This window comes from Bos javanicus, chromosome 19 (genome assembly GCF_032452875.1).
Source record: "Bos javanicus breed banteng chromosome 19, ARS-OSU_banteng_1.0, whole genome shotgun sequence".
Lineage (NCBI taxonomy): Eukaryota > Metazoa > Chordata > Mammalia > Artiodactyla > Bovidae > Bos > Bos javanicus.
This window is the reverse complement of record NC_083886.1, coordinates 63,757,337-63,766,886: the sequence shown is the minus strand read 5'-3', so window position 1 is coordinate 63,766,886 and position 9,550 is coordinate 63,757,337. Positions and strand designations below refer to the sequence as shown.

Genomic DNA, 9,550 nt, shown 5'->3' with positions numbered 1-9,550 from the left:
TTGGCCTTTCCCGAGGCTGTTGGCTTCTGAAGGCTCAGTTGCGGCCTGCTGGGCAGCGGCTCTCGCTGAGTGCAAAGCAGGTTCGCGGGAGGGAGGGTGGGCGTGTGGACAGGCTGCTTAATTAAAACAGGGAGAGGCTGACAGGAGGGCCCTCTGAGTGTTTGATCTCTCACTCTGCTCACTTTCTAACTCGAGGGGGAAGAAGCCTCCTACTCTGCCTTCTCCCACCTCTTCTTTCACCAGCCTGGCAGGTGTCTGTCCGTCCTCCCCGAGGGCTCTCCTCCGGTGTCTGGGAAGTCCTGGATTCAGGGTGCCGCTTGTTGGGGGGATTCACCATTCACCCCCTTAAATGATCACGGTCTTTATCATCTAAAGTGTCTTGAAAGTGCATCCAGCTTCCCTGCACACAACATGAAAGCATCTCACGGCAAAGTCTGGGAAACCTCTGGGCGAAAGTGGAAATTGGGTGAGAGTGCATTATCATTCCCTTCTCCAGTGGTTCTTCCCAACCCAGGGATGGAACCCGCGTCTCCTGCGTTGTAGATGGATTCTTTACCACTGAGCCCCCAGGGGAGAGCTTCCTCTGCTGTCTATCAAAACTGTGACCGATTTACAAGATCTTAATTGAAGCACAAGGGTTATCCCTCCCAGGGATATCTGTGCAGCGTGGGAGTGTTTCTTTAATTTTCTACTTTGGAAATAATTATAGATCCAGAAGAACTTGTAAAAGAAAGAAAGAAATCCACAGGGGGTCCTGTGTACATTCAGCCCATTTTCCCCAGTGACTACACCTTGGATAAATAGAGTAAAAGATCAGTGTCAGGACGGTGGCATTGGTACAATCTGTGAAGCGTGTGCAGGTTTTGCCAGGTTTACCTGCTCTCATTCTGTGCGTGTGTCCTTCTTTGCAATTTTATCGCATGCCTAGGTCAGTGCACCCAGCACCTCCACCAAGATACAGGCCCGCTCCATCACTCCAAGGCTCTCTGGTGTTCCTCTTTACATCAAGGCTCACCCTCTGTCCCATCCCTAACTTCTGGCCACTAGTAATCTGTTCCCCATCTCTGTAACTTCGTTATATCAAGAGTATCCCACATAAACAGAATCACAGTATGTAACCCACCACAACTGGGAGTTTTCAATTCAGCGTAATTCCCTCAGGATCCATCCAAGCTGTTTGCACATCCATCTTTCATTCCTTTTTATCACCGAGCTGTCTTCCAGGGGTTGGACGTACCACAATTCACCCATGGAAGGACACTTGGGTGGTTTCCAGCTTTGCGTTGTTACAAACAAACCTGCTATGAACTTCCGTGTGCAAGTTTTTGGGTGAACATGATTTTCAAGTCTGAGTTGAACACCCAAAGTTATCACTGCTGGGTGGGATGTGAACAAGGATCAATGCCTTTGAAACTCGAGGCTGCGAAACCCTGGAGCAAGGAGGTCAGATGCAGCAGGGGAGGGGCGACATTTCTGAGCACCGGGTCCTGCTGGAACTTGTCCAATTACATCACGGGCTGAGGACTTCATGAAGATGGTGGGAGGTGCCTGGAATGTTTCAGAACCAGGTTTCTGGAATCACTGTCTTGGACCCTAAAACATGGGCCTGTGATTTAGGGGACCCAGCAAGTGAGAGACGGGGGCAGCCCTCAGCCCAGCCCCTCTAACCCTCCCCACATCTCCGTTCATCCACACAACTCTCGTTTTATCCCAGGAGGGCCCTGGCTGACCCCCGGTCACCTGCTGGTCCCACCACCATTCCCGTCATCGGCCGCACCCAGGGCCCTCTCTCCTTCCCTCTCCTCTTCTGAATTTCAGCCCTCCCTCCTGGAAGCCTGCCCCATCGTTCCCAGCCATTCCTGATTGCTCTGTGCCTTGATCTTGTACTGGAAATAGTAAGTGGCTTTCAAACATTCTTTGAGTCACAGATCCCTTTGTTCAAAGGAAATTGTACCCAGAAATATACACAAATAAACCCGATAAAGGCAGAGCCCTCAGATAAAAGCTGGCATGGGGCTGAGGAACCTCCGTTTTCATCCACACTCCTGGCCCTCCTGCCCACCCCACCTACCCCTGGAAAAGCCCGGGTGCTTCAAAACTCCCAGTCCACACGGCAACACACGGCAGGTACCACGGTTCTAAGGCTTCACCCTCGTTCTGGACTTCTGGGTTCTCTAGCACTCTTTCTTCGGCTTCTCCTGCTCAGTGGGTGGTGTCTCTCACTGAGCTCTTGTCTGTCCTGCTGGTGACCCGCCGTTCTGGGGTTGCTGGGTGAACTTGAAAGGCCGCTGCCAGGTGTCAGCAGCTCTCATGACAGGGCAGGCTCCGCTGATGACAGCTGAGGGGTCCTGGGCGGGGCTCAAAACCTGCAGAGGCCTCAGGGGACCTTTGTCTATGACATGGCACTTAGCTTAGGTGGTGCATAGTAGCCGCCTGGGGCTTCCCGGGTGGCTCAGCGGTAAAGAATCTGCCTACCATGCTGGAGACGCAGGTTTGATCCCTGGGTCAGGAAGATCCCCTGGAGAAGCGAATGGCTACCCATTCCAGTATTCTTGCCTGGAGAATCCCCTGGACAGAGGAGCCTGGGGGGCTATGGTCTATAGGGTCACACAGAGACACGCCTGAGCACACACACACAGAAGCCATCCAGATGGGTCTCAGTCTACTTTCACAAACAGGCATCGGATGCCCACTGGGCACGGTGCTGGAGGCGCATCGGGAGCTGGACCTAGGGAGGAAGACGAGGCCCCTGCCCCAGAGGAAGAGGAAGACTGGCTAGGCTGCTGAGGTGGGGAGGAGGCAGGGGCCCTGCACCCAGCGGTCGGCAGGAGGCCGCGGACCGACTCCAAGACCAGAGCAGGATGAGGGGCGCCGTGCTCTACGGGAGCCCCGCAGCCGGGCCGGGTTCTCACTGCCCCACGACGCTGGTCCACCCCGCCTGTGCCGAGCACGCCCCGCACCTCTGTGCTTCACGCCCTGCCGAGGGGCCCCCGTCCTCCCGGCCACACGCGAGCCCCGCAGCCGGGCCAGTTCTCACTGCCCTAAGACGCCGGTCCACCCCCGCTCTGTGCCTAGCGTGCCCCGCACACGCCAGCCCACGAGCGCGGCCCTGGGGGACCAGTTCAGGGGCGAAAACGCAGCCTCAGCCTCTCCGACCAGCTCAGCGGGAGCCCTCAACGGGAGCTGAGAGTCTCTGGGGCTTGACCCCCTGGGTTTCTGCCCCCGGGGCTCACACCGAGCCCCTGCTGGTGATTCGGGCTGATTGAATGGTCTTCATTGCTCCCTTTCCGCCCCCCTCACTCCGGGTGAAGCCTGAGCCTCTCACCCACCCCACCCCACCCCCGACCCTTTCTGCAGAGTGTGAAGCCCCCCGGGGGATCACACAGCTGCTGCAGGAGGCTCGCGTGTCCCTGCTCCGGGGCCGCCGGGTGTGTGCTGTTCCCACGGTAAATCAACACGGGTGGGTGGTCACGTGGGCAAGTCCCACCCACACTGTCGTCTTCACCCCAGTTATTTTGAACACTTTCTTTACTGTTGTGGGCGACCCAGCCCCGCTCACGGGCAGCGGAGGAGGTGACGCAGGACGGGAGAGATGTGGGGAGGTGAACCTCACAGGAACACCTGAGCCGGGCGCCGAGCCGGCCTGGAGCCGGTCGGTCCTGTCGACCTGCAGGCTCGACAGGCCTCTGGGCTCGGGGACAGTGAGCGGGCCCTCGGCCTCCCCGAGGGGCAGAGTCAGGAAACACAGCAGACAAGGCACTCCTTGCTGTTCAGTTGCCAAGTCGTGTCTGACTCTGTGACCCCGTGGACTGTAGCCCGCCAGGCTCCTCTGTCCAGGGGATTCTCCAGGCAAGAATACTGGAGTGGGTTGCTGTGTCCTCCTCCAGAGGATCTTCCCGACCCAGGGATTGAACCCGTGTCTCCTGCAGTGGCAGGTGGATTCTTTACTGGTGTGCCACCAGGGAAGCCCTAAACAAATAATTACAGGCATGTTACAGAGTGCTGAGCACTCTGGAGCCCAGAATAGACAGGCAGGATGGAGGAACGGGGTCTGGAGGAACGGGGAGGCCCTTGTGAGGTCACAGTGTTATAAAGGGGGGTCGGCTATAACATTACCATAATGAATAAGGGAGGCCTTGTGCAGAAGGTGGCATCTGAACAGAGCTCGATGGTGATGGGTGAGTCCATCATCCAGATATCCAGGGGAAGAACATTCTAAAAGAGGGACCAGCCAGCACCAAGGCCTCAGGAACTCCTTCCTGATGGACTGGAAGCAGCTGGAGGGCAGGTCTGGCTTCCTCGCTGGGCGACCCTCCAGCCTGGACAGGGTGCTGGGTCCAGGGCAGGAGCTGGGGAGTTTGTTGGAGGAGAGGACCAGGCTCTCCTGGGGCCAGAGACGAGCATGAGGGGACTGCGGGGAGCCTCGGGCTGGGGTCCCTGGAGCGCAGACCCCAGTCTGGTCCCCACCCCCGGGACCCCCGCCGTGCTCTCTTGATCCCCTCATGTTGCACCTTCTGACTCGGAGCCTTATCGCGTCGCCCCTGTGTGGGAGCCAAGCTAAACAAATCTGGGGACTCGTGTGCTTTTTTTCATATTTCCGCATGAGTCAATCTCTCCAGCATTTTAATCACTTCTCCCCCGTGAATGGTTGGCAAGGAGCGGGCGCCCAGCTCTCGGCTCCCAGCTGAGACCCAGCCACCCGGCAGTACGGGGCGCCCACCCCGGCCACAGCTCCCAGCGCCTCCTCCCAGAGGGTGCCCGCCGACCTCACAAGACAGTGAAACAGCCCCAGACCAAGGGTCCAGAGGGGTGCCCGTCGGGAGAGGGGGCAGAGGTTGTAAGACCAACCGGGTCCTTCAAAGCTCCAACCAAGGGCTGGGAGGAGAGGCCGCAGAAAGCAGATGTACAAACACATCTTTATGGTGAAAGTGTCAAAGCTCCAGGGCACCCAAGGAGGCGACAGTGCCATCTGCCTTGGTGACAGGGGAGGGGGAAGGTTATGGGGCATCTTAGCGGGGTTAAGGGCTTCCCAAGGTGGTAAAGAATCCATCTGCAATGCAGGAGACGCCGGAGAGGTGGGTTCAGTCTCTGGGTCGGGAAGATCCCCTGGAGGAGGAGAAGGCAACCCACTCCAGTGTTCTGGCCTGGGGAAATCCCATGGACAGAGGAGCCCGGTGGGCTACAGTCCACGGGGTCGCAAAGGAGTTGGACACGACTGAGCAACTGAGCACGCACAGTGTGGGGATAAGGCAGAAGGTTTGGAGACGGACAAATGAGGGTTCTGAAGCTGCGGTTTGGATGGGGCTCGGTGGGGAAGTCCCGCCCCTGGTCCAGGCGGTGTCCCTGGGCCGGGTTTCACCGAGGGCTGGAGGATGCACTTCAATGGCGCACTCAAATAGCTGGCAGGCTGGTACTGCTAACACCTGAGCGCTCCTTGGAACTGAGGACAAAGGCCTGAGTCCTTCTCCCTGGGGGTCTGTTTTCCCAGCACAGCGCGGGGGCTCCACGGACGAGCGTCCCAGGAGGCAGAGCCATGTGGAAGCTGTATCACCTTCTAGGAACGGCTCTGTGCTGGGCTGTGCAGTAGAACAGCCGCTGCCCAGGTGTGGCCCCTGAACACCTGAAACGTGGCTGGTGCGGTTGCGGACATGAGTTTTTAATTTTATTTGGCTTTAATTAAACATGAATAGCCACACAGCAGGTGGCTGCCGTACTGGACAGCAGTTTCACCCTCATGGACTCCCCCTAACGCAGGCCATGGAGGCGCTGCTCAGGTGTGGTCTCCTGTCTGACTCCGTGAGCAGGACTCATCTCACCTCAGCCACGTGAGTGGGGTCTCTCCTGGAAAGAAGGCTCTGTGTCAGGGGGCGGGGAGCCCCCTGGCAGACGGGACTCCACCCTGGCCCGCCGCTGCATGTCCCAGGCCCCGAAGGAGGCTACAGGGCTGGGGGCAGCAGGAAGGACCGCTCACTCACCAAACGGCCATGAAGGCCTTGGTTCCGGGCACCGTGTCAGCTGCTGGAAACACACGGAAATCCTGACAACAGCAAGGGAGGGAGACCGACTGCTTCCCCGTCTGACAAGGGGGGCTCCTCACAAAGGCGCAACCGCAGAGCAGGAGACAAGCCCCCAACAAAGCTGGCCACACAGCGTCAGGGCCGTGCTGTCCCTTAACTTGGCAAAAGGCAAGCCCCGCTCTTCCGTAGCTCGCGCGTTACTGATATTCCAAGAAGTGACCTCTGTGTGTTTCCCCCTCCTGAAGGGAGCATGAAGATATTGCTTCAGTTCTAGTTTAAAAAAACCAGAGCACAAAGTCCAGTCTTGGCAAGGGGCCAGAGCAGGGCGGGCGCTGGGCGGGAGCTGTCTGAAAATAGAGCGGCAGCTGGCGGACTAGCGCTCCGGGGGACTATGCACTCTCCTAGAGAACCGCTCGGATCCCGGTCCCCGAAGAGTCTGGCCGCACGCCCGCCACCCCACGAGCACCGGGAGCACCTTCTCCAGTCACGCCTGCCCAGTGGACGGCTGGTTGCCACCTCCTGGACCGCTCGCCTGTCCCGGGCCTGTCTGCTCAGCGCCCAGCACCCCTTGGCTCATCCCGCCCAAGCCCTCCGTGGTGTCAGAGTGTGGGGTTGGCTCCTTCCTTCTCCCAGAAACCCGCCCTGGGCTTGGCGAGCCCGGATCTCTGTACCATGGGCTCCCCCCGCCCCTAGGCAGGGGGCGGTCTGAAGAATGTTTCTGCTCGTTGAGGGGTGTTTACCGACTCTGAACCCGTGAATCCTCCCAGCAAGCCTAGAGGTAGATCCTTACTGGCCCCAGCTTACAGGTGGGAGAACAGAGCCGCCCAGATGCAGGGAGCTTGCGCAGGGTCACGGAGAGAACTGGGTCAGAACCAGGCACTTGCCAGGTCCATGAGCTGGCCCGCTCACTGATCCCAGCAGACCCGCTCCCTCCAGGTAGATACGGTCTGAGCCCCGGTTCACAGACGGGGCTGGGGAATGTCTTCTGAGCCCCGGTTCACAGACGGGGCCGGGGAATGTCTCCTGGTGTTGAGAAACCAGCGCCAAGGTGCCTGGAAGCTGGAGCCCTCTGGGCTCTGCCCCCGGTGTGCTGTGCGACCTTGTGAGGGTCGCCGCCCTCTCTGCGCTTCAGTGGCATCACCCTCACCCTGCCTAACTGCAGCCGTTGTTTTTGAGCTTCTACCCACGTGGGGCCGGGCACTGCTCACCCTGCACACGCTGGGTGCTTAATCCTCCAACAGCTCTGGGGCTGAGGACATGGGCTCCGACCCAGGGGACCCAGTTGTTTAGTCGCTAAGTTGCGTCCGACTCTTGCGACCCCATGGACTGTAAGCCGCCAGGCTCCTCTGTCCAGGGGATTTCCTAGGCAAGAATACTGGAGTGGATTGCCATTTCCCTCTCCCGGGGATCTCTCCAACCCAGGGATCGAACCCAAATCTCCTGCACTGGCAGGCGGGTTTCTTTACCACTGAGCCACCCGGGAAGCCCCGGGGACCCAGAGGGCCCTGCAGGGCCCTGCGTAGCAGGGGAGTCGGAATGTGAACCCAAGTCTGCTTGGTACCAAAGTCACTCAGTTTACCTCGGTCTGACAGTGAGAGTCTCGTGAAGGAGCAGGTCTCAAAGCTGGAACCTGGCTGTGCCTCCGGGTGGGGGCGGGGTGGGGGCGCTCGATTCCAGCGCTCAGCCTGGGGGTGCCTTCAGGGCTGCAGGGTGCGCAGAGTGACAGCCGCCTAACCTCGTGGTCTCTCCCCAGTGAAGGCTAAGAGGTCTTCAGGGGTGGGTGGGGGACAAAGAGGGGGAGTGAGGACGGAGCCTCTAGACAGACCGCGGCCCCGAAGCCGGGGGTGGCGAGACAGACCCTAGAACGGAGCCCCTTCTCGTCCTCCCCTACCCTGCGCTCCCCCACCCCAGCTATCGTAGGGGTTCACGGCGCACCCCCCTTGCCTCCTGGGTGATGGATAGTGCTTTCTGCTTGAGGCCTACCCCTCCAACCTCTGATTTTCTATTCTGAAGCCCCTTCAACTGCAGAGAGAATTTACTTTGTCTCTTGAGGACACTAAAACCTGGAACAAACAGTCTCTGATAATAAATGTCTTTTTTTTTTTTTTTTTGCGGAGGGATCCAAAACCCTCTGGGCACGTTCCCAGTGTCCTAGACACCCTCTGGCTCCCCAGCTCATCCTGGGGCGCTGGACAGCTCAGGAGAGGCGAGCCGGGAGTGCTGGGCTTGGCTGTGGTGGGTCCCAGCCCTTCCTGGAGAGATGGAGATCAGTCCAGGTGACTGCCTGACTCAGAGCTCGAACCCATGCCTCCTGTACCACAGGAGGTTCTTTACCGCTGAGCCACTGGGGGAGCCCCTAAAACTCATCATCACCCTCCAGTAGTAAAAGGGGGGCGTTCTCATCCCAACATGGCAGAGCAGCCCCTTGGTGACCGTACTGCAGACATTGCTCCAACAACCCTGGGTGGGCGTGCCTTTACCACCCCCGCTCTACAGGGCAAGCTGAGGTCCTGCGGCGGTTTGTGCGGAGATGAGACTGGAGCCCAGGCCCGCTGGCTTCCAAGTCCACGCTCAGCGTTGACCAAGTCCAAGACAGCCCCACTCCCACCAGCCATCCTGGAAGTGTCCTTTTTGTTCGTGGCCCCCTCCGCCCTGTTGATAAATCCGGGCTGCACGCTGGTTCACACCGGGAGCGTCCGGCTTGCCCGGTCCTGTGCGGTGTGACCCTCAGCAAGTTTCTGTTTGATCCCAGATGCCTCATCTGTGAAGCAGAGACAAGGACCACATCCCAGGGCCGTTCAGAGGATGACAGAGCTCGTGAGAGCACAGGTCGAGCCAAGAAGCCCGCGTTGCTCAGCGGCGAGCGGACTGAGCGGCCCTTTCCATCAGCCAAGTCTGTGCTGCTAACAGGACATTCTGGGAGGGGATCCGAGAGTGAAGCGCCCCCCACTCCCGGCCCAGAAGTGGCCGCTTGACCTCGAGTCCAGGTCGGCCAGCAGCAGGGGGTGGGTGCGTGAGGGAGAGCCTGATCCTGTGTTCTTAAATCTGGGGCTGGGGCGTGGGGGCGGATGGAGGTTCCCCAGCTGAGCTGGAGCTGGGGCTCATTCCCCAAAATCTGAGTATGGCCTTCTTCCTGCTTAAGTCATTGCTGGTCCCTGGGCTTCAAGCCAGGGACCTTGTTGGGGTCCTTTCTGCCCCACCGGCCTTCCCCAGCAGAGCCTGGTGTATAGTGGGCACTCAGAGAGGATGTGGTACAGGGGACATGTAGAGGATGCATGTGCAGAGTGTAGTGGGCACCCAAGAAGGATGGCATGCTTGCTGCGTCACTGGGGGGACGCCTCAAATATCAGCCACCAGACTGCTGAATGGGAGGGCTGTCAAGGTGACTCAGCCTTACGGTGGGATTAAAATACACACACCACTATATGTAAGCTAGATAATCCACAAGGGCCAATGGCATTGCCAGGGAACCATATTCTATAGTCTGTAATAGCCTGTATGGGGTAAAATCTGAAAAAGAACAGATGAACGTA

At 58.9% G+C, this 9,550-nt stretch overlaps 1 long non-coding RNA gene across 2 annotated transcripts; it reads right to left on the bottom strand.

Annotated features, from left to right (window-relative positions):
- Positions 1 to 1,309: 1,309 nt before the first annotated feature.
- On the bottom strand, positions 1,310 to 2,337 carry LOC133231628 (uncharacterized). 2 transcript variants are annotated; one of them, XR_009731173.1, is made up of 2 exons: positions 2,132 to 2,337; positions 1,310 to 1,593 (listed from the first exon to the last, which is right to left on the bottom strand). It is a non-coding gene; the product is annotated as an uncharacterized LOC133231628 (long non-coding RNA). The 2 variants fall into 2 exon arrangements; XR_009731172.1 differs by having other exon boundaries at positions 1,310 to 1,548.
- Between the last annotated feature and the right edge of the window lie 7,213 nt (positions 2,338 to 9,550).